Genomic DNA, 26,453 nt, shown 5'->3' on the forward strand with positions numbered 1-26,453 from the left:
CTTTCCTGCTCTTGTTCTTTTGTTCTTGTTCTTGCACTCAGAGCAGGTTACATATTGCTCAGGGTGGGTAGGGAATGTACACTACAGGCTCTGTGGGTGTGTTCTCTCACAGCTGAGCTGAGTGGCACATGGGACGGGAGAAAGGAAGAAAAGCTTGAGCCAGTGGGCTGCTGCCTCAGCCTGCAGCTGTATACATCTGGGGCCTGATTCTCCACTACCTCCCACTTTGTGTAGCCATTTACATATGTGCACGGTGTGTATAAAACACTACCAATCTGATCTGGAAGTGTGGTATACCCATTTTGCACAGGCGGCTTGTCGAGGAGGGGAATGAGAAAAGATAGATATAAAAGGACTATGTGTGGTGGCAAATATACTGTTTCATGGGATAGAATGGGGGAATCGCAATAGGAGGTTAGGGTTCATCTATGTCAAAAGGGATCCCAAAGAGAAGGGTTGGGAACCATTTGTTTACAACGGTCAGAATGATCCTGATTCTGTATCCCACAACTCCCATTGACTTCAGTACAGAATCTGTGTCCATCTAAACAACAATAGTAATAATTGTGCACAAAGGAACTCCCTTGTACAGCATGAAGTAAAAGGGCTTTTGCTGCCACTGCCTCCTACCATGTGATTTTAGAACTTGAGGGAATTCCATAAATATTATAACCCTCTCTATACCACATTTGGTACTACATTAGCAGACATCTTGGATATTTGAAGGGAGATCAGAGACGACCAACAAAAATCATCAGGGGTTTGGACAGATAGACTTATGAGCTAAAATAGCTAAGTCCTTAATTGAACCCAGGATGCTTACCTGGGTAGAAGTGGAAGAGTACATTTAAGGATGTCTAGGTGGAGAAAAAAATAATGTTGCTTAAAACTAAAATCCATGGACCATAGAACTTTGTGCCAATGGATGGATGGATGCAAGGCTGGATAATCACTGAGGCATCTCCCCTGGCAAAACTTACAGATGTTCTGCTTTTACTCCAGTCCCATTAACTTCACTCAGATATAACCTCATGCTTCAGGGCTTAAACCATATCTAACCACACTGAGCAATCCTACTCTGAGGTTTGTTGTACCTTCCTGTGAAGCATCTGGTTCTGGCCACTGTAGGATACAGGACACTGGACTAGATGGATGGACCATGGTTCTGATCAAGTCTGACAGTTCCTAGATTCCTATGTCAGATGCTCATGAATATAAGACAGAAGGATATATACCCACTGCATTTTGATATCACATTATTCTAGTGTGTGAATAATGTCTCTAAAATTTCAGCATATCTAGAGTTGTTATACATGAAGTTATCCATGTTTAGTCAACTTAACCATATAATTTTTTATGTATAAAAAGTACTAAGTTATTAAAAGCTGATGTTACTAGTATTCTATTTTTAATTAGTTGTCTGAGAATTTGAAAGGGAAGAACCCAAAGCACAGACCATGTAACATAGAACTGAATACACAACCTAAATTATGTCAGGGTGAGGTAAACCAGTCTGACGACAGTAATAAATGACCCAAACATTTTTATAAAAAAGATTGACTGAATCTTTTCTGCAATTCCTAACTGTTCAGGTAACTTCCTTCACATATTATCTTACATATTCATATGTCCCTTTAATTCCTGATTCCCAGCTAAGACTGAAAGCAGGAAGTTGAAACTATCTTGAGAAAGAACTCTTTGCAGGGTAGTTCTGTCTTAACTGGAATCAGGAAGCATCAGAAGCCTGCTTGAATAAATAGGCTGCTTGAATCCAGTTTTGTTAACATAAGTGATTTGGGGCTAAACAGCCACACCCACATTCTTTTGGAGGATGTATCCTAATCTACCCTATGGAGATTTACCCATTGATAATTGAATTACAAGCAGCTAAGCAGTACCCTTATAAAAATAGTAATCAGCGGTCCAAAACATTGCAGAATTACTATTGTAAGCTTTAGCCTTTTGGATCCTTACTGTAAAATAATGTAACATTTTCTTTTTTTATATATAGGGGAGAAGATTCTGTTTTATTGTAAAATGAAACAATTTAAGGTAAATAATGTTATGAAAAGACATAATTTTCACTGCCAATGTAAAAATGGATGGAAGATCTAGGGGAATTAAAAGATGAAATAGTACATCATGTCCAGCAGTGAACTTATCACAAATAACACACGTTTAAGAAAAATTATATTCCTCAAAAGTGTTAAGTTTACATATAAAAATGTGTCAGCTTCCAGCAGGGGGAGCTCTAACTCTGGAAACACTTCTGTGGTTGCTGAAGCTTTTATTACCTGACTGGGTTGCATATACTCTTCCAACTATGTGCGACAAAGTCTTCTATCCTAGTCGTCTGTAATATGACCACCATACATAATCTAACCAAACAAGTAACGGAGATCTTCCCAGGGTACCTACAACAAGAAAGGTATTTTTTAAGTGTAGGGTTTGATTCTAAAGGAAATGAAATAATTATATTCAGCCAAAGAGCAGAGGCTAGTTAGTGTATTGGGACTGTTACCCACAGTGAAGAAAGATTCAATTCTGTTTGCCAGTCAGGTTCAGAACAACAGTTGATGGGGCAGAAAATTTCCACTATTCTACTTGTCACACAAGAGAGGTCGCACAAAGTCACCCCTCGTAGAATGTGTTAATCATCTTTAAAATTCGTATTAAAAATAAAAACCCAGTTTTGCACATATAGAAAACAACAGGATTAGGTTCAGCACATTTATCAAAGTAGTTAGGGATGGCACATACTTACTTAAATGGGTTTAAGGAAATGCAAAAATATCTGAGAATTTGCTTCCAGGTAGTTGTAGAGAACACGGACAGAAATTATGAGGTCCCCATTGTTAAAAGGGTACTTTCTGTTCTAGCCCTGAGGTCCAAATTTCTGCCACTTATTCACACAGGCATGACAATAGCAAAGTGAAAAACAGAATCATCTTGAATTCCTGTTCACAGGTACACTGATCAAGCAGGTTCTGAAAGATCAGAGAGATTTCACTTATTCAAGAGATTCCATCAATTTGAAAATTTCTGTGTGAAGATTTTGTACCTCCTATAATTATCAGTAACACCACAGATGACTATAACTGACAGTTATAGTTAAAGTTAGTGACAAAAGTATCTTCACTATTTTTTGCAGCTTGTTTACTTTGTGCATTTGTCAGCACTTTCTGTGTCATTGTTTCCCCTGTACCGTCCACTACCTGTTTTCTTTCTTGCTATAAGACTCCTATAAACATCAACAGGGGTACAAAAAAGACGTTATAATTTCTAAAGGGTTTTTTAAGATGATTTGCGCACTATACTGTTTAAGATGTGAGCTATCAGAAAATAGATTTTTTTTGCTATTAGGAAATTTCTCAAAAAATTAAAGTTAATGGTCTCCCTTTAATGTTAAAGAGCTAATAGATTTCTATGACTGACTGTGCAACGTTGCTTGCAATTATTAACTGGATCAGTGTTTGTATATCTTTTAAATATCAATACAAGTATTTTAATTAAAAACACATTCTACAAAATGGGAACAAGTTAAGAGAAAAACGATGATGATCTAGTACAACCAAAGTGATGTTTCATATTACATATGATCAAAACACTTCGGTCTAGATGCTTAGCTGGTGTAAATTGGCATAGCCCCATTGATTTCAATAAGGTTAATTGATGTACACGAGCTGAGGATCTGACCCTAGTCACAGCATACACAGTAATCGTACAAAATACTCCAATGGCACAGGGCACAAAAATTCATGTTCTCGCATCTGAATTAAAGAACAAAATGAAACCAGACCAAAATAATTTCTCATTTCTACACTACAGTAATTATCTGTAATGTCTGCAAACTGTTTCCTATACACACAGGAATATATTTAATCAGAAGCCATATTTCATGCTTCAGAATGAGAAGATCTAATTTCTTGTTTGCTGTACAGTTATGCCGCTATAAGACAATTTTGTGAATGGATCTTTATGTAATGAAGTTTATTCTATTTTATTATCTCACAGCCTGCAGGAGCTGTCAGTGACTTTTCAATTTTAAATGACTTTACAATGATAAATTTAATAATCCCATTTTTGTATTTTATAACTCCTGTGATGTTTTACTTGCCTGGCCAAAATTATCCAGTGCAGCATAAAGATTAGCCAACATTGCAGTGGGTGGCTCATTGGTTATTTTAATCAGAGTTTTCAAAAATTCCCTTTGGAATGACATGATCTTTAGGAGAAGGGGCAGATTCAGTACTCATAAAAACCCGATAGTCTGGGTGACTTCCTTCACTGTTTCTCCAGGAATTCCTCTAATGTGTCAAGCCACTTTGCTACAAGATGAATTTTCTAGGCAAGGGAGTGGGGAGGTAGGAGAGAGAAATAGGCTTCCCAGTGAGCTATTGATTTGAAATATGAAACATTTTATTGATACAAGCAAATCCCAGGCATAAGGAAGCAGTTTGATATAGCACAATATTTGAAAAAATCATGTGCATCTGTTTAGCACAATATACTGCATAATGACAGCAATCTTCCCTGTTTGCATCTATTCATCTGATTATACAGAGTAACAATTCTTTTTGCTACACATTTATTTACTAAAGGATTTTTTTTATGGATAATAAATTAGTAAATCAAATAGCATGTGTTTGGTAAAATACTTTAGTCAACTCCACACAAGACAGATGCAGTTCACATTTTATGTGATATTCAATGACCCATTAACACTCATACCTCGATATGAAGTTATGAGCTTCTCTTTTAGAAGAGACAAAGGAAGTTGGTAATCATTATTTAGCGCTGTTTTATCTAGACACACATTATTTTGAAAAGCTTCCGTTTTTAACACTGCAATGTAGCACTGTTGTAACGAAGAGCTTTGACTTACTTGAAGTATAACCCAGTGGCCTTCTTTTGATGCTTTTACCATAGCTATTTCTGCTACCGCTTCCTGTCCTTGACCCAGAGGTACATTGTGAAGTTTTCTGGCGTCAGTGGTAAATTCAAGCTTGCTCCCTAAACAGAACAATATATTGTATCACTTCAACCCAAATAATTAATATCGTTCAAAGAATCACGTACTGTGCACAGAGCATTTAAATGGAACACATCATAGAAGTCACTAAACTGAGAACAAAACAAAACAGAAACAATAAAAAAACCCTCCAAAATATAGTTTCATTATATCAGATGTACTAATATGTTTTATTTCTTTTGTGCTTCTTACAATATAAAATTGCAGATACAATAAGAGGCAATCCAGAAGGAGAACAACCAACTAATTCCCACTAAGGAAATCACTACCTACTACACATATAAAATACAATTATACCACAAAAATGCACTGCTGGTAATGTAATGTAAAGGCAAATATAAAAAAAACTTCTGACTAAAATAACAAGAACTGACTACGGTATCTGTTAAGCAGCTGCACATCCTATCTATGTACACACACAGTACAAGGAGTTAACTTGTAGTCATTACATTGAAATTGGAGGGGGGGGGCGGGAGAGTCATGGCATAAGGAAGGATGAGTTGAAATTAACTCATTTGTCTCTTATCAATGTAACTGGGCCAAATTCTCCTCATGCAAAACTATTGACTTGCACTCATCTAATCAAAACAGATGCTGGCCCTTTATTTTTTCACCAGAGAGCCACCAACAATTGCATTGTACTCTGTCTGAGTCAAGCACTATAATTGTCATAAAGGAGTATGTTTTCCGAATGTCATATATTTCATGAATTAACATGTGATGGTACTCAACAATAATGGAGGTTCCTTATTTATTTCTCTAGAGGTATTAATTACAATGAATTCTTTTGGTATTCATGTGAATGAGTAGGAGTTCCACTCCAATTCAATAGAAAGTTTGTTAGTTGTAAGCATTCCCTTTTGTGCAACATTAACAGACATGTTTGGCCTGGACTTACCTAATGATTCTATGGTTTTCAGTGGGTCAACTCCAGAAGATAAATGAAAACTAGCAGGACTGTTTTCTTAAAACTATTTTGCAAACTCAGTTTTATGCCTCTCTACATATTTGGTTCCAAATTTCTCTTCAACAAAGTTCCTATAAATTAAGAGTTGCAAAATGATAAAGCTTCAGGGAAACCAACATTTAAAAGCTATAGAAAAAACATTTATACTACTAGTATTTAATCATGATTCATATTTGGTAGAAATCCAAGAACACCACACTCTGGAGGCAAAAAATCGGTCCCTCTAAGTGTTCAGGTTAGTAATCCAACCTAACACCATACGTCATCTGATCTGGTCTCCTGGCTCACATAGTAATCAGCTTCTGGAGGGAACGTTTCATTTTCCATTCTTGTGAAAACTTCTCTTTCTTTGGATATTCTGATTCCGCCACTTTTTTTCCTTCCTTTTGGGGAGCCTTCAATATCTTTATCCAACCCACAAAATTCATCCCTAAAACGCATTGTCTAGAGATGAAAAAAACCCTAAGCACACATTTGACTGTATCCATGTATATTTTGAACAGCAAAAGATCCCAAATTATTTGCACAAATTTTGTTTTTTTTTAAAACAATGTTTGTGGGCTTCCTTGAAAGCCTACCCAGGTTCCTGAGACACACTTGATCACCTTAATTGTACTCCATGCAGATCTGGAGTGAAAATCCAGTAGCCTATTTTAGTTGTGGTCAATATGAACTCTGAGTAAGAAGTCAAGTTCCCAAGCATCGATTTCCTTATTCATAAGTAAAAGCTGCAAGACAAAACATTTACATAATTAACTGAACAATTCCCCATGTAATGCCTACAGCTCTTTACATTTGTAAGAGCTTAGGACCTCATTCATGACCAAATCCCAAGTTCCAGCAGCTTTTTTTAAACATGCAGTCTATGGGTACCATAAAATATTGATTTAAATATAGACGTGTTCCCTACTGCAGTTGAATGGATTCACAGTAGATAAGTGGACAAAAGGTAGCAGTTGGATGAGCCCGTTTGAATCAAACAAAAAAGACCCTGAACCTTCATACAAAATTTGAACCAAACCCCAAACCTAAAGCTGTTTTGAAGTTCAAAACATTTAACTCTTTCTGTTAATTTTTTGTTCCCATCGATGTGCCTTTTTTATATGGGACCACGGATAGAAACACTAAAATGTGGGGAGAAATGAAATTTTATGGTGTTCCTGGCTCAGTCAAAACCAAATAGTACTGGAATGTCATATTACATTTCCAGAACTGAGAGGATTGGATAAGCAACCAAATTTTTGGATGGTTATCAAATCTGAATCCGAACTATCTAAGGTTAGCACATTGCTAGCTTTTGGCAACTACTTTTTAGAAATCAAAAGTAAACCTAAAACCACTATAGTATTTAACTGTCTTGTGCAAGGATATGTTGCTTGCCAACATTTGGAATTTACTGAGGAAGCATTTCTGCTAAGTGTTAGTAGCCACCGCTGCCATCAGAGCAGCAAAAAATGTGACAAATAAACAACTGACTGCAATTGCCCCTTTCAAACAGAACAGGAATGTTTTTGGGGGGAGAGGGGAGGGCGGGAGCGTCCCTGCCCCTGGTGGAGGTCATTATTCTCCGGAAACTGGTAAACCAACCCTGGCTCATGTAGATACTTGAGAATAGGAATGTTTTGCCTTTGAAATGCACCAGATTACATGTAGCTTCAAAGAGTGTTCATGGGGAAGACACCCCCGGGACCACCTTACAAGGGCTTTATTTCTTGCCTGCAAATTAGTCAGTTCAAAACACTGCTCTCCTCTCATCTCAGCCCTCAAATCTAACACTGCAGATGCCATTTGCAAAATGGGGGGTAAGAAAGAAAAACGACTGTTTCAGAGAAGACAAAAATATTTCTAAAAAATGAAGCCAGGCACTGTAGAGACAGGAATAAGATGCAGTTCAGCTGGCAAGTAATACACTGACAGTCTGATGGATTTTTGAGGCATTTCAATAAATCCCTCTTTTTCAACTTCAGCAGGGGCGCATTGAAGCAGCTACATTTTCCAAATGGCAGACAGACAATAGCATCTAAATTATTTTTAAAAAAGCACCCACGGCATTATGATGACTACAACTAAATCCATTTTAAAGCGTGGGGGAGGGGGGTCAACAAATGTATTGAGCTCTTTGTGAAGTGCCTCACTGACATTTCCCAACTCCCTCCGCTTTTTGCCTTTTTTTTTTTTTGAGAAACCTGGTAAAATGCACTAAAGGATTTAAGGTTATCATCTGTCTCTCTGTCTAACTTCTGACACATCTTTATGACAATAAAGAGTCACAGTCAACTGTAATAGGAGGGCAACACAATGAATCCTGGTAAGTCAGGGAGGGAGGTCATTTTTTTTTCAACTTCACTGCCCTCTCACCCCCATTTCTTCCTCACATAACAGAAGTGCCATCTGTTCCTACCCCAAACATGCATGTATTTGATTTCCATTCAGTAATAGCTAACAGAAAAAGAGATTATCAAGCGATCTAAAGCACTCATCAGCATTAGTAGTCTCTCCCATCCAATGTGTTTTGTTTGCACCTCCAAAGATTTAGAGACAAAAAGTGCTGTCATTGCCTATAATTATTCCTCTCTCTGGTAGGGGACCATATATTCAAAGGTACAGAACATGGCTGCAGTAAGGAAATATGAGGCTCTAAAGTCAGAAAGTTTTGGGAGCCCCAGATAAGAGGAAGGATGTTTAGTTTATAGTTTTGTGTGTTCTAGCTTGCAGTCATATAGCAAACAATATTACTTGGGTGCTGTGCTATCAAAATGCTGCATTAGAATACATCATTACCAAGTAATAATGTTGCATGATGCAATGTCACCTTGTAGTGATGCAAAAATCAGTATACCTTGTAGCTGGGGTGTCACCATTAAAAATGTGGCTCAAAAAATCGACTGTACAAAAGTCATCCCAGGGTTCCATGTTTAGTGTAGCTCAATGACTTCATCTCCAATCTGTGCAGTTTACAAGTAAAAATAGATTTTTTTCCTAACTGCCTGGTCAGCAAACTCAACTTGGGATCTTAAAGTCAAGCTGGGTTCTTTCCTTCCTATCTTGTTACCAGTGCTAATGATTCTGTAGGCCAAATCCTGCCCTCAGTTACATCTGGTGCCACCTCATGAAAGCATGGCTCTACATTTGGACTTTAATTAATGGTTCAATTGAGGCCAGTTTGTGGTTATCCTGAAGTAGTGCTAAAAAGAAAAGAAAGGAATATGCATTTTGTTACCCAGACAAGCAGACATGACAAGATACATTCATGGAGCATATCTGCTGAGACAGCTGGTGCCAATTTGACTTAATTACTTTTCAAAGTAGAATGGCACTTTAAACCCAAATTTCTTGATGATCTAACCTCTGTCCCATTCCTCTTCCCTCACTTTGTGCCCCTCCCTCTCCACTCCTGATTCATAGATATTAAGGCCAGAAGGGGCCATTGTGGTCATCTAGTCTGACTTTAGAACTTCCTCAAAATAATTCCTAAAGTAGATCTTTTTGAAAAACATCCCATCTTGATTTTAAAATAGTCAGCAATAAAGAAGCCACCGCAAACCTTGGTAAACTGTTCCAATGGTTAATTATTCTCATGGTTAAATTATCTGTCCCTCTTCTGTTTCTTTCTGTTCCTTTCCCTGCCTCCTCTCGCCTCACCCTCCTCCTGCTTTCGTCTTCTTCCTGCCTACTTGCTTAATTAAACCAGCTCTTATATGTTCAGGTCCTTTCCACACCACTGCAAGATGGGAGCAGAGCCAGGAGTGGGGCAGATCCTGGAGCACAGGAGTTGTATGGGCAGCACTCCCACACTGTGGAACTAACTGGCATGGTAAGACAGGGGAATACAGCCAGGAAAATTTCTGAAACACAGGCTGTGTCATCGCAGGGGAACTCCAGGAAGTTATACTTGTGCTTCGGAGTAGCTATTTTGTATAGCTATTAATTAATCACAAGAATCAGAGGCTTTTTACAAAAGGTGGAGGTAGGGGGAAGGCATCAGCTTAGCAGTGTTATGTGGTTCAGCTGCAGGGGACCTCCCTATACATGGCTACTAGCTGGGGTTTTGATGCAGGAGTTGTGGAGATGGAATAGATCCAAGATTATGTACCCATGGATCTACCAGAATAAGAAGAGAGTTAATCAGAGCAAAGGCTACCAAAGCCTTGGGGCTGCAGTAGACGCTGCAGAGCAACTGCTGAGGGGGCTGGGAAGAATTCCTTGTGTCCTGTAGGGCTGCCTACCCCAAGCCCAGCTGCTCATGCTCAGGGTGGTGGGCAATCTACAATGCAGCTGTGCAAATCAAATATTGCATAAGCAGAGTCTGAAGCAGATCTGTCTGGCAAACCTCCTGATTTCTACATTATGTCAAAATACATGAGTCAACATTTCATTTTCCCAAATTTCCAGTAATTCAGTTGCCCTATTCTTGTCCTTTATATCCTACACCCGGATGACATTTTTGAACCATATTTTAGGAGCTTAATTTGATCAAATGATCCAAGGGAACTCCCAGTAGATACCTCTGATTTAATGCTAGATGTGTTCTAATGGTTAGCATCTCTGACAATGACGTTTTATTCTGCTCCAGTTAATTTTTAGGTAATACATGCTTTATTTTTGACATGAGTTAGGAATGCAGGTCCCTTTTTCGGCAGTTCAGTTAGAAAGTAAAATAAAATAAATTACAGAGCTCACCCTTGCAAAGTGCTGAGCCCCCTCAAAGCCAGCAGAGGGTGCTCAGCACCTTGCTGGATCAACCCCGTAATACATCTCCCAATGCGATAGACTTCACAGTGACCTGTTGGTGACCCGGAAGGAGTTGAGGCAAGACACAGCTAAAGGACTGATATTCGGATTTGGTAAATACTAGCAGTGTCTGAATATCAGCTTTCACGGCCACTTTCCCCTTCTCCACACGGGGAGCCCAGTGCTTAATTTGAATGAAAGAGGTGTGGCGCTCAAGCAATTAGGTGCTGGGGTTCAAGCAATATTTTTGACATTAAAAAATGATACAGCAAGCCGAGAGGTACCGGGGCTTAGCCTTGCCAAGCCCTGGCACAAATTAAGCACTGACTCAACCTCCTTCTTCCCCACAACACATGTTCAACAAGCCAAACCAACTCCTCTCCTAAATTTACCACCTTCCTCCAGGACATGACAGCTAACATCCCAATAGGTCCTCGGCCCTTCTCCTCTGTCCCCATTTGTTATTGTTTTTTTTCCAAAAGGAACTTGTAGCTTGTGGGGAAGGGTGCTAAGGCCTGTGCCCATCATACAACCCCCTCCATGAACCCAGGAGAGCAATGTCTGGGTTGAGAAGCAAAGACATAACAGAGAAATTTCCAGCCGTGCGAAGAAAAAAAAAAGCATTTTATACCAAATCAGAAAACATTACACAATACTCTTCCCACGCCTCGTAAGAACAGCCATTTGGGTCAGACCAAAGGTCAGTCTAGCCCAGTATCCTGTCTTCTGACAGTGGCCAATGCCAGGTGCTTCAGAGGGAATGACCAGAATAGGAAATCATCAAGTGATCCATTCCTTGTCGCCCATTCCCAGATTTTTGCAAACACAGGCTAGGGACACCATCCCTGCCCATCCTGGCTAATAGCCACTGATGAACCTATCCTCCATTAATTTATCTAGTTCTTTTTTGAACCCTGTTATGGTCTTGGCTTTCACAATATCCTCTGGCAAGGAGTTCCACAGGCTGGCTGTGCGTTGTATGAAGAAATGCTTCCTTTTGTTTGTTTTAAACCTGCCACCTATTAATTTCATTTGGTGACCTCTAGTTCTTGTATTATGAGGAGTACCCTTAAATAACACTTCCTTAATTACTTTCTCCTCCCCCGCTGGGTTCTGTGTGTGTGAAAACCATGCCATCCTTGGATGACCCAGTATATAATTTTAAAAATGAATCCAGCTCCCACATTTTGCTCCCAGGATAGCTAATGGGAAAATCAACTGTCTTCACTGGGATAACTTTCCAGGGATGATATTGTTTTTGTGTCCTTAAGAAAGCAACTTTGAGTGGCTGGGAGTACTGTGGAAATTGCACACACAGCCCCAGGGAGCATCTTAGACTCCGGGTGACACTGATGGACCAAAGACCAACTCTCCAGGGGCCCAGTAGAACAGTTCTTCAGCATAAGCAGCTCAAGCACCAGTATGAAGTGCTAGTAAATGTACAAACCAGTTCAATCTCTCCCTCCCTCAATGGGAAGAGAGGAGGAGGAGATATCTCTCCTCACACTCAGCAGATCGGGGCCCTGCACATCGTAAGGTTAGTTCTGCAGAGCTAAAGACTTATGGAGCAAAGTGTTGTGGGGGAAAGAGATCATGGACTAAGCAAATACGTGCATGAGCACACGCCCACCCAACAACATACAAAGGTGTGTCCGTAACAGACATACCGCACCTGGAAAGGTAACCGGGCTGTGAAGGTAAGCTTGTCTCTTTCAAACAGACCACGACTGATGTAAATTAAATTGGAGTATGTCACACACTCAATCAGGTTGTTTACGCGCTCCCACCCATTGTCAGAGGGTTCTGCCTGCTGCACTGCTTTGTGAAATACAACATAAAAAGCCTGTGACAGAAGGGAGACAAGGGTCTAAGCCAATGGTAACACTGGATTAAAACAGCAGCACACAAACATATTGATCTCTTCCTGAATAGTAACCTGGAGTGAGAACTGATATATTGGATTGATTTTATTCAGCTCTTCCATGAGGAAATAGAGCTGGGAAGCTCTTGCCACTACTGGCTGATAACGCTCACAAGCCTCATTGATCCTTACTTTGTTGACTTTTGCTTCCAAAACCTGCAATATACCAGAGATAGAGAAACTATGTGTGAAGAGCTGGACCTGGCCTGAACAAGACTGACAGGATTCAGTGAGCAGCCCTGCAACAGAGGCCTTGGGAGAAGCCAGAGGGTTGGAAAATAATGGAGGTAGCAACAACTTTTGGGTCTGGATCTGGAAGGTTCTGAGAGCCTTAGATTCTGCAAGGTTCGAGATGTGATGTACTCTCAACTCCCATTACAGTCAATGAGAGCTGAGAGCATTCAGGACCCAGCAGGAGGAGCTCACCCTTTGAAGGATCAGGCCCTTGAGGAAGCCACAAGATTAAGAACAACTTGAACTTGTTTTCCCTGCTTCAGTTACTTTTCAAATCATTTTAGGGCATTAGAAATTCAAAGGGCCGCATCCTAAAATTGTTTTACATGCAGCACTCCCAATAAGGCAATGGAGTTTTGAGTGCAGACATTGCAGGATTGAGTCGCAAATATTTAATTTCAACCCATTTGTTTCTCACTGCTCAAACATTTTAAAAGAAAGAAAGAAAATAAATCAGTGATTACTTTCCCTCAATGGGTTTTGTGAACTGAGAATAGAGAGAAGACACAGAAAGTATCCAGCTTCTATATATGCCCATAGCAAATGCAGCTGCTTGTAACGTGCTAGAACATCTGCAGGAACATGACATTCATGCAGAATCACACACATTAGAATATAGCTTTATCGAGAGAACAGTTTAGTTATGAAAGCAACATAAATCTATTTTATAATAGCTTTGTCCACCACCTCCCCTTGCTCTCTGTTCATAATTTTAACTGAAGAATACTGTCAAACTGGTCATAATGGGACAAATCCTCAAGTCCTTCATCATTTTTTCCTCAGTCTTTAGTAGTTTGAGTAATGTTGTGTAAAAAATGACTAGGGATTTCAGGAGTTGGCCCTTTTTGCATTAATAGCCACTCTGTAATTATATCTCTTCAGGAGAGGCATGAAGCTACCAAAAGAATAACAGGCGGAAGACATCAGTGCCTATCTGAAACTGAAACAGCTAACCTCATTCCAGGCAGAGCTGATCACATTTTGTAAGAGGCACTGCTAGTCCACAGAAACTAGGCAACAAGGACCCAAGTTTCTATTCCCCTGCACCTTGCATAGTCATTTACATCAGTGAAAGGTAAGTGGTAGAAATGTTACCATTCCAACTTTACACTGCTGTAAATGACGGCACAAGGTCCATGGAAATAGACAATCAGGCCCCCAGATGTGAATTTTTGTAGAGTAAGAGGCAACCCCTTCCCTGGTTCCTTTACAAGTCCCAGCTAAACTCTCTTCCTTAGGATTCACACTCAACCATTTTTAAAAGCAAGTGTTCTAAAAGGTTCTTTTAAACTCCAGCCTGTCATATACAACCTGTTTATAAAGAGTTCTGATGCTTTAGTTTATTTGATGGCTTCTTTTGAATGAGGCTTTTAATTGAATGTTTGCTATCTACTGCTTTTTCATCAATATAGGCTGTTTCCTGAGGATTTTTATAGGGGAAACTTTGGCAATGATTTATGTTAGTTTAAAGTTATCTAGGAGATGGGTAAAGATGACCCCACAGTAAGATGAATACAAGCCTGCAGCTAATGTGCAGATTCACAATTTACTGGGTTCCTTGGAAACATCTTACTCACAGTCCCCTAAGGAGAGTCCAGGCAGGATGCATACACACAGGGTAATCAGCTCCAGCCACATTCTCTCATTCCTCCCTCTGACTTCAGGGCTCAGACAAGCCTGATGGAAGAGTAGCCCAGCAGGGTTCACAGCTTTCAGCTCTGTCTAGTCTCACAGCACTTACTGAATCCTCTCCACCTAAGCAAGACCTTCAGAAGTAAGCGTCTTCCTTTTAAAAAGACACTGTCACATGATTAATGTTCCAAGATATTTCTGTAGTTGTTTGTTGATGTTATCTATTCTGAGTTGGGGAAGGGTTGGGATAATAGCATCTCTGTATTCTGATCTGGCTTGAATGCTGACATCCTCAGATTTTTTGGTCAAGTCATTTAATCATCGCCTCAGTTTCCCTATCTGTGAAACAGGGGTGAAGTATGTATTTTTCTACCTAACAGGGATGAACTGAGGATGAATTAATTAGTTTGTAAAGCACTTTGCAGATGAAAAGGAGATGTAAGTGCTATGTATTTATTACTGATATCACACGACATTTTATACTTATGAATGTAATATTTCTCTCTAAACTGCATATGAACCATGACTTTAAAATGCAATGATTTCTTACATTAGCTTCTTGGTTTGCATACTTAGCACTGTTTGCACAAGAGATGCAATGATGTGCATCAGCATAGCAGAAATTAATATAGAGCTCCAAAATGTGTATTGCATTCATCACTTTCCTGTTACCTTCTTGAGTTCCTCAATTTGTATGCGGTTCATTATGCATCCACTGAAAGGGTTTTCCATACTGGACATATGTTTTTACAGTCAGTTCTGACTACTTAGAGCCAGAGAAAACAGCTCAAGTGATTGAATCTGCCTGCCTGCATTTCACTGGAGTAATTCTTGCACTGTTCCCTCCTGTTGTTTTATCTAATCTCCTCGGGTCCTTGGGAGTTAGGTGCCTAGGTGCTTTTTGAAAAACCCACTCTGTGCCTATCTGTATCAGTGCCTAAATACCTTTAAAAATTTGGCCCCTTAGTTTTATGATTGAGCAATGTCAAAACAACCAATAACTCAATACAGTGCAATCTTAACAAAATTCTAAACCAAACAACATAGAAAGATATCAGTAAGCATTTGGCTCATAAGAAACTATGAAAAGAGATGTGTCAAAGAAAAGCTAATTTTCAGTTAACAGTCACATGTGAAATGTAAAACATCAGTCTAATTCTCTTCTTCTTGCAGCTTTTATTTTGAATTTATAAAAGGATTTCATTGTGATGAAAACATTTTAGCATTATCAGGGTACAAATTAGAGAGAGGTTCTACTACACAACATACATATGCGGTTTCACCTATGTACGTAACCGAGCCATTAAAAAGAATCTCTGAAACACACTGAGATCCTCACAGATTAATAAGTTGAAAAAAGAAGCGATGCAATAAGTATAATTATGAAAGAAAAACATCTGGTTTTGATCAAAAAGAGCCATTTTCATCTTATCAAAATGATCATTATTGTTGCTGATCTGATTCTTTTCATATTTTACCTTTAGTTCTATTTCTGCTGCTGTGTGTAGTGTTGTTTCCAGCTTTTCAACCAGAAGTGTATCTCCCAAGAAATTACTCTTGGCAGCTGAAAGGCGTGCCAGTAATTCATCCTCAAGCATTTTCAACTCAATTTTAAAATAATTTTGCTGCTTTGTGAGTTCAGACTGAAATGAAGATGGCTAGTTTGCAAATCTATAAATCAAACAATGTTAATATAGGAAATATCGCATCTCTTTGCTTCAAACACACTGATCTCCTAAGCCTTCATTATAAACCTAGATTACTAGATTTTAGTAATTAAGTTTTGGATTAACATTAAAAGGAAGAAAATGTATAAATGGTGACCTTTTTTCTGATTATTATTAAACAGATTTAAATAAGAAAAATTAGCTAATTACTGGCTATAGATTCCATCCTAATAAATCTGAGTTGAACATCCAGATTTATGTCTGACCATATCTTACAATTATTTCTGGGTACACCACACACCAGTCATGTCATCCTCTTTCAGGCAAAAACATGCAGAAGTGGGAAGAAGTCATACACAACATTAATAGCTTCAAAGATATGGAAAACTTGAGGCATTATCCCCTTGGTTCATAGGGGTAGTAGCTGAGCAGACATAGCCTGGGGTGTGCCTTAAGTGTACAGACCCTTGATGATTTGCAAAGAATCATGGCCCCAAATGTCAGTCTGAGGGAATTCATGTGGCATCCTACCCCACCAACAGCAGCAGAAGCAGCTTAATGACCTTGCTGGCATTGGTCCCTGGTCTCCAGTTGCAACTTTGCAGTGAGTACAATCCATAGACCAGGAGCATGAACTTCTCAGCACTTATCTGTGACAAATCCGTGGGGTTCTGAAAGGATTATGCTATCTACAGGCAGTTCTCCAGGCCCCTTCTGATGACTGATACCTCCAACCCCCAGCCAATAGAATCCCACACTTGTAGAGAAGTTGAGGAGAAGCTGCTGGGGAAGGAGTATCAGTATACCAGTGTATCAGTAGGGAGGATTCTGCATGTAGTTGCGCTGTGGGGGTGTCATGAAAAAACACCCCCTCCCCTGAGTGCAGCAAGTTTCAGCACTGTGAAGCGCCAGGGAAGACAGTGCACCAATGCTGGTAGCTACGCCCCTCATGGAGGTGGGTTTTTTTAGAGCACTCTGCCATGACCACACAAGCCATGTTAAAGCGCTGGCGTGGCAGCGCTTTAGTGTTGCCAGTGTAGACTAGCCCTTAAGAAGGCTGTTCTCAATAGGTAGACAAACTGAGAAGTAAGATTTAAAGTTAAGTGGGGAAATTAAGATAACAAGAGAAAAAAGGTGAAAGGATCAGGACAGGAATGTGAGGATTGTGATGACTCCACTTTGTTCCTCAGTTTGACCTGTTTGATTAGGGATCCGGGAGCTGCTGTAATTAGAACTAAATTTCAAGAGTCAGGAATTTGTTACTGTAGCTCACTAACTACTTTCTCCTAGTATGATTAAAGAGTAGAGAAAAGGAACTGAAGGAATTCTATGCTATTCCATTAATAGAGTTCTCTCTTGCCTAAATTGTAGGTAAGAGCTGCATTATGGCAACTTTCCCAGGGTTATGCGAGTTAAAGAGATTAGACAAGCCGGGTAACATAACAAGCTAGCGTGCATGAGCCCTATAGTCAGAAACAATCTTGGGCAATAGAGGCAATGACCAAGAGAGATGGGATATTCTCAGTCTCTGGCAGGGCCATGGGATGGAAGGGAGAATCCCTGGTAGTTGCAAAAGGGCTGTAGGTGCAGCTAAACTAGAGGGAGGGAAAGGGTTGAGGATTGTAATGGGGAGGAGGGGGAAATGCCACTCGATAAAAGGGGAGTGAATAGCTGAGGAACCCACTTATATCAGCCAGTCTCTATCTCAGAGAGAAGGGTACACGACTTGAATGGAGGGGGATACACCTCCCTATGTCAAAATAGTGAAATAAAGAAATCAAGTTAATAAAGTGGAGGATATGGCTCCCTTCCAGCCACTCCTCCTCTTGGGGAGAGGAGACAAGAGCATTGCTAAATGGTGCCTATTTTTGATCGCTGCATGGCAGTACATATGTTGGCATAACCCCTCCGGTGCTACAGTAGGGAAGTGAGGAAGATTCCATATTGGTGTTGTGGACGCAGAGAAAGAACTGACAGGAAGGGGATGCAATGCATGACAGTTCTTTCTCTGCTTCCACAGTGTGTTGGGGAACACTACTCAGCTGGGTCTCACAAGGTCCCCGGGTAGTACAGCCAGGATTGTGCAGATAGAACCCTGGCCCACACTTTAGTTTTCCCCTGTCATGTGTGTAAAGCCACACATAAGAACATAAGAATGGCCATACTGGGTCAGACCAAAGGTCCCTCCAGCCCAGTATCCTGTCTACTGACAGTGGCCAATGCCAGGTGTCCCAGAGGGAGTGAACCTAACAGGTAATGATCAAGTGATCTCTCTCCTGCCATTCATCTCCAACCTCTGACAAACAGAGGCTAGGAACACCATTCCTTACCCGTCCTGGCTAATAGCCGTTAATGGGCTTAACCTCCATGAATTTATCTAGTTCTCTTTTAAACCCTGTTATAGTCCTAGCCTTCATAACCTGCTCAGGCAAGGAGTTCCACAGGTTGACTGTGCACTGTGTGAAGAAGAACTTCCTTTTATTTGTTTTAAACCTGCTGCCCATTAATTTCATTTGATGGCCCCTAGTTCTTATATTATGGGAACAAGTAAATAACTTTTCCTTATTCACTTTCTCCACACCACTCATGATTTTATATACCTATATACAGGGAAGGGTTAAGCAGCTGGAAGATGCAGCTGGGCCCAACCTTTCAGGGGCAATGCAGTACCCAGATGGTAGCACACCCAATCACACAGGTGCCGGAGAACTTTGATGAAACGATACAGTAAATATAAATAAACGTAAGTGGAGAGATGGCTGATGGCGTGATAGCAAACTGATTTACCTTCCTTTCTTTAGCATATGCCTTCCAAGTAGTGGGTCAGGTACCAGTTCAATGGTTACATCTGAGTTCTCTATCAAAACAGGATCTCCAGCAACAACTACCTACTGTATAATGTCAACATACCTGTAAAAATCTACAGGGGTCGGGGGAGACATGGACAGAGTGCTGAAGATGTTAGCAGACAACTCAGTTAATTATTTCACTGGATACTTCGATAAACTTATATAGTAAGAAAACAGTTTATTAGAGTTTTTAATGCTTCCTGGGATATAAAGAAAACAGTTCATGATAAAATTAGCCCCCGCATCTTTTCAGCAGCTCAACAAATAAATGTTCCTATTCCTACTAATTCTGGTAGCTGCCAACTAGCTTTTATCCTGCCTGACTCAAATGGATGACTTTCAAATCTGAGCCATATCTGCTTTTTATCCATTTGATCCCTCTGGAGCAGGGGGTCAATCAATAGAGGCCAATGTTCATCGTTTGTAAGAATAGTGGCATTTTGTGTGGACATGTATCGCTAGGCAAGCCTTCATTGTTCCATTTAGCAATTGTTGCATCATCCGTCAGCATGGAGATTGGATCAAGACCTGCCGTCATTGGAATGGGGACCTAAAGTAATAAAGGTTAACTTTTAAATTGCTAGTTTCAATGGCTTGTGTGTCACAATATCTTTTCACACATATTTGTAATGCTTGTAAAGAACAAACTGCATCAACAGAAAAAAAAATGCATTACGCTTCTTAACTTTTTACTAATCAACACATGAATGTAAGAAATTGGGTTATAATTTTAAACAGTCAAAAGACAGGGCTGTATATTAAACCTTTAGCAGTATAATCAGGACGCGATTGGCCAATTTCCACTCTCAGCTACACTGTCTCATAGCTATAAGAAATCCTTTGTCTTCAAATAAGTTACTGCAGATTAGGGTGGTATAACAGAGCAGAATTTAGCTCTACACATGCCATGTGGGCAAATTACCATGAAAACCTCCTGCTTTTTGTACACCCTGACTGTAGAGTGTTTCAAATTATGGCCTTAACATTATTACATTAATATAAATGTGTATATTTTATTTCCACGTTTTTAAGAAAAAAGGGATTCAGGCCCAAATTTTGCCCTGTATTAGCACAAAGTTGATCTAACACAGGCTAAACCAGCCCACAGACGAGACATAATCAATTCTTTTTTGTCAAGGTCTAAATTTCTTGGTCAAGATCCAAACTCCAGAGAAAATAATACAAAAATAAAATTAAGATTAAGAGAATAAAAAGATTCTGTGGTCTGTTCAAAAGTGTCCGGAGGTCCAGATTTGGTCCACAGTCTGCCTATTAACTACCCTTGCCACAGAGCTACTGTACTGTTCCTTTGACACCTGCTATTCCACCCATTGTTGCAAAGAGTATATCTGGGGAAATGGAGGACTGTTTTCTTTATACACCGAAAGTCCTTAGTTGCTAGGATGGTCCCTTGGTGTTCTTGGGAGCCTGCATAATAATTTAGAGTAGCCCCCAGACTGCTCTAATTTACTGAGGCCAGCCTGGCATCCAGACAGCCCCAGGATCAGGAGAGGATAAAAGCAGTCTAATGCCAACTTTGCACTCTCTTCTCCTCCTGAGCTGTGCCTAGCACTCTCTCTGGTCAAAGCACATGATTCACAAAACACTAATTACTATACTGCTTTCACTGTGAGCTTCCACGTTTTCATAGACAAAAGCTACTGTGTGGAATGCCACAGTGAAATTGCAGCACAAAACACTGGTATTATGTAATTATAATATTTTAAAATATCTTAAATAAGATTATTACTTTAAACTTACGCTAAGTGATTCATAATAGAAACATCTCAAACAAATTAGTTAATCATATAAAACACTATATGTAACTTTTTCTTTCTCTCTTTCTTTGTAATTAGCTTGGAGACTGGCCCTCAGTCAAAACTAGCCACCTGGAAAGTTTCAGCTTGTAACATTCAGCTTTTTGTGAGTCATAAATGTGCAAAAAAGACTTTTTTACAATAGAAAAAATATCTTTTTTTCCCCATCCTTGCATAATTCAATACCAGTGAATGGATTTTACTCAGGCTTGCAAAAAAAAAAAAAATCACATTTCAACTGAAACCAAGCATGAAAAATTTCAGATGTAAAGGAAATTTTCATCTGAAGGAAAGTTATGAACACGATACAACAGCAGGTTCAGATGGAAGTCTCAATGCAACCTTAACTATAGCATTCACCATGAAACCAGTGTTATAACCGAACACTAAATCTTGCTCTGTGCACCATTGGTGCACAATGGAGGGGCGAGAATAGAGTATTAACAGCCTGTCCCCTCATACAAGCAGTAGGGAAGCTTCTCGCCACAGCACTAAGCAGAATACTGGCTGGGCCTGGCAATTGCTCTGGGTTGCAAACCATTTCCCCCAGGTCTTTGGGTTAGTCTGCATGGCCAGCTCTCGTCACCTAGTGAATATGTTTCAAACAACAGTAAGCACTAACCAGTGGCATAATTTGCTCTTGTTCAGGAGTGCACTTGGCTGATTTATTATTTTCAAATTTACCTTCCTATACAATGAGACATTTGCAGAAAGTACATTTAAGCTACCTGGTGAATCAACAGGTAAAAAAGGAAATACAGCAGATGTTGGATTTTTCTGATTAACTGTGCTTTTAAAAAAATAAACAGTATAAGCATTTCAATTAAGAAGGTGTGTGCAAGTCTTGAATTACCCGCTAGTAAGGCATCCACAGGTTTTGAACTAGCTCATGCCTATATCTCTTTGCAAATGAATCAGCATAAGAAATAAAAGCTGCAGGTAGGAGCATATCTCCACATAGAGTTTGCTCTTGTTTACAATCCTGAGGGACTGACTGAACCCATCTCACATCTTCGGACTAGAATACAAGGATTAAAGATCCTTGTTAATTAATTGTTTACAAACAAACTGCTAAAAGGAAGTTGTTATTGCTCTGGGAACATGTGGGGTTACTCACACGTGTTAGAAACAAGACAAATAGTTTGGAGTTCGCACAAAATATGTTGCACAAAATAGCCTATGTTCAATGTTATGTTGCTCTACTGCAGGTTGCTTTTGGCAGTGGGGGGGACAAGATCTAATCAACAGCATGGTAGTAAAGGGATAGCTATGCTGCATAGATGCAGAAATTTCTAGGGAAGGGTTAAAGCTTTGTCTTGAGTCTGGTTGGCTTTGGGGACTGGTAATATCTCTGATATCCAGATGACTTGTGAAAAATCAACTCAGGGCATTAGTGGTGGAAAAGTTGTTGAAAATGGCTGTTTGGTAACTTATATGAAATGAGTTGGTGGCCTCAGTTCTGTGATTAGCAAGCAGATGACCACAGCATTATTGGCACCAATCAGAGGCCAAAGATGGAAGGGATACAGAGACAGAACTAACTTCTCAGGCCCTAGAGATGATCTTTTGTGTCAGGGCTCAGTGACACTGGTGGAGTGGCAGGGAAAACTTACACTGCCATTGCCTGTTTCCGGTTCTTGATCTTGCATCCACTAAAGTCAATAGAAGATTTGCTATTGACTTTGATTGATCCCTTGTTTCTTTCCTGTGGCTAGACAACTTCAGCTTCCAAGACTGTGGAAGTACTTTCCCCAGGAATTAGTATACTAACAAATAACCAGTGCTTGTGTTTTCTCTTCTGATGATTTTCAGGATGAAATTCCATTTAGTCTAAAAAATTTAATATACATATTAATGCAATAGAAAGATCCACTTGTGCAGCACTTGCTCAAAGGGAATTTTGGGAACAATTACCTTTCTAGTATTTGCTCGTGCAATGTGCAACTATCACTGCAGCAAGGCTGCATAAAGCTAATGAAATAATATGTTCTCAGCAAAAATTAAGATGAAAAATAATCAATCCTCTTGGTCACTAGGGATATGGTCTACGCATATTCACTTCATACAGGCTATGCAACAACCATCCAATGATAACAGCTTTGGGTCATTACTGACGTTGGTCAAATTTGATACAATTATGTACAGGTGATAGACTTAGTATCCCACCACCAATCCCTTGAGCTATCCAGTCTCTTCACTGAACTGTTGCTTTGAGAGGTGCCTGGTGAAGGACTTGCCATTAAAATTCACCTGACTGTCATCTTCATCTAGTGAATGACTCAACTTTTCTTTCCTTTCATCTCCGTCTCCTCCTTTAGATTATTTTCATTATACGCCTCCCCTTTTCATCTCTCTGTTGCTATTCCAGTGCTTGTCAACCACAGCAGGGGGTCATGATGGAACCAAACAATATGATACATTAGGCAGAAGAAAATAATATCTGATGCTCCAGAATAACCATTTATTGCAATAATTTTGAAAGATCTGCTGTATTGGAGCCTTTATTATTCTGTATTATGTATGTGGTTTAATTTTACAGGCATTAGTTTCTCACTAAAAATATACTATACTTTATAATAATAAAAATAATTAATGGAGATATCCCATCTCCTAGAACTGGAAGGGACCTTGAAAGGTCATTGAGTCCAGCCCCCTGCCTTCACTAGCAGGACCAAGTACTGATTTTGCCCCAGATCCCCAAGTGGCCCCCTCAAGGATTGAACTCACAATCCTGGGTTTAGCAGGCCATTGCTCAAACCACTGAGCTATCCCTCCCCCCTGAACTTTCAATTCAGTTGGGATGTTAACATTTTAAATTATTTGATTTTGCTTCTTTAAACAGAAACAGTGGGCCTTTTGCATTCTCCTTCAGTCAGTCAATCCTATCTATGGTTTCTGGAAATGCTGTGCTTTATTTTAAGTTCTGCCAGAGAGACTGAGCAATATAATTTTACGTAATAACAAATAGATTTTTTTTTTTTGCTGTCCACATATTTGGTTATCCACGTCAGCTTCAAACGACTGGCTCAAATTGCACAACACCTATAATGCCAGTAAACTATAGCAAGAGATTCCCCAAATGAATTTTAACATGGAATAAAATAGCTGAAAAAAATATATAAGGTAAAAATCTAGTTGGATGATGAATGAAAAATCCATTAGTGAATATGGATTCCCCTGAGCCAACCTAAATCAACAGACAATATGGATTTTTGATAATTCATTGGTTTGCCATTATTTATTCTCTCTCATGTAATACCCACTGCACATCTCAGAGAGCTAATTAGGGAATTATCATATTATTTAACTAAGTAGCCCAAACTGTATTATTCTGTATGTACCCGAAGCAAGGGCAGTATCATTAGCATTGTTTAATTGTTGCAAATAAAGCCATTGCATCTTATTAAATCATCGTCATTGTCAATACCTACGATTCACTAGATCCATTCTTTTAATGTTCTTGGATGTGTTAGTTACTAGTAATCTTACAGTTAATATATACCACCGTGAGGCAAAATATAAGAAAATGTAAAGGTCAAAAACATGCTTCTATTATGAAAAAAATGAATGATAATGACATAATTTTTTCAGCTCATCAGGTTCTTTGCTAAGTGCCTCTGTTATTGCCAGATCAATAGTGTATAACAAAGAAATGCTTTCTGGAGGCTGCTTCATTAGCCTGCCCTGTAGGACCTCACCTCCAGACCTTTCACTAATCTGTTGGCCAGCTCAATAGTCTTGTTAGTTCTATTCACTTCTTCCTGGCAGCGGACTTGCTCAGCTGTAGCTCTCTGAAAGGCAGTGGTTAAGGCAGCCAGGTTTGTGTCTAGTTCCTTCAAATAAAAACAGTAAGAAACAACTTTGGACATTGTAAGAACAAGTAAAAATATTTCTGCTGTCTTATTTTATATTTCTGAAAGTTAAATTATACACTGTGAGAAAGATGTAAACATGACTGCTCTTAGCATCCTTTCCCAAATCACACCATCAGATGGTACAGTTGGAAAGCAGTAGGGAAAAGTGTCAGTTCCTGTAATTTTTGATATTTGTTCAAAACAGCATTAAAAAAAGAAACCACAGATTTGATCTCATAAGAGGGAAAGTTGCCTTGCATCAAACTGTTAGTGTGTGTGTCTACGCTCAAATTTGTCTTTGGCTGACATAAGCGCCCACTTACAGTGACACAGTAAGCAGCTCTCCCTTGTGTGCAACTGCCCAACCCACGATGGAACTCCATGTACTAGATGCATTCCCACCTGGGGTAGACAGGCAGTATTGTACCTCCTGGGCCTGTGGGGAGAAGGACTGTGCAGGCACCGCCACAGACCAGCCATAGAAATATGGACATCTATGAACAGACTGCATGGGGGACAGCACCAGGCATCAGCTTAACAAGCAGGGCTTGGGGTGGCCAAGGGAGAGGGGCGGCACCTGCGGCAATTCGGGGGCGGCAGGTCCCTCACTCCCTCTAGGAGTGAAGGACCTGCCGCTGAACTGCCGCCGACGATTGCGGCTTTTTTTTTTTTTCCAATTGCTGCCACTGATCGCTATGGGGGATGCAGGCAAAGGGCTAAGATAGGGATCAGCATCAGTGCTGTGTGGAAGTGAAGGAACTGTGGCAGATGTACTGTAAGACCAAGGGGCTCAATAGATCTGGTGCTGTGCTGTAGGGGCCATGTTCACAAGAAGCTGCATGTCATACTTGCTGGAAACTCCATCAGCACCCCGCAGACCATGGAGAAGCCTGAGATAGAGACTCCTGCTATGAAGATGGAAAGGGACATCTAGTGGGTAGGGGGGCTCCAGCATGCCACAAGCCAGGGCCATTTCAGGTATGTTTACACAGCTCATGGACACCAGCCTTGCAGCCCAGGTTGATGGTCTTGGAGGTAGTGGGACTCAAACTAATGTTCTAAAAATAGCTGTGCAAACAACACTTTGAAGTTGTGGCTCAGGCTGGGGCTTGGGCTCTGAATCCTAGGGATGCAGTGGGGGAAGCTTCAGAGCCCGAGCCACAACTTTCAAGAGTTGCCTACATAGCTATTTTTAGAGCACTAACATGAGCCCTGCTAACCCAAGTCTATTGATCCAGGCTGGGAGGCTTGCGTCAGACTGTGTAGAGATACCATTCAAGATTCAACCATAGTCTAGCCATTGGCACCAGCTGAACACGGACGAGTCCACTGAAGGGGAAGGGACCTCAGTAAGTGTAGCATGCATTTTTCCTCACAATATTTAAATGTAAAGATGGTGACCAGTCCATCCCCAAGTTAACAAGACACAGGTATCAACTTTTCCTTGTTTTACTCGTGTGAGAAGAGGTAGCAGTACAACAATCAGAGGTAGAGTTGGTATCTGCTTTTCACTCCCTTGTTGGGTTAGGCAGGGGGAAGGGGAAGTGGATGGAGAGCAGTTTGTGTACGTACAGTAGAACCTCAGAGTTACAAACACCTCAGGAATGGAACCTGGTCATAGCTCTGAAATGTTCGTAACTCTGAACAAAACATTACGGTTGTTCTTTCAAAAGTTTACAACTGAACATTGACTTAATACAGCTTTGTAACTTTACTATACAGAAGAAAAATGCTTTTAACCACCTTAAT

At 40.0% G+C, this 26,453-nt stretch overlaps 1 pseudogene; it reads right to left on the reverse strand.

Annotated features, from left to right (window-relative positions):
* Nucleotides 1-26,453, reverse strand: part of LOC117884984 — a 195,000-nt pseudogene that overhangs the window by 16,276 nt on the left and 152,271 nt on the right.

The sequence above is a fragment of the Trachemys scripta genome, chromosome 11, assembly GCF_013100865.1.
Source record: "Trachemys scripta elegans isolate TJP31775 chromosome 11, CAS_Tse_1.0, whole genome shotgun sequence".
Classification (NCBI taxonomy): Eukaryota; Metazoa; Chordata; order Testudines; family Emydidae; genus Trachemys; species Trachemys scripta.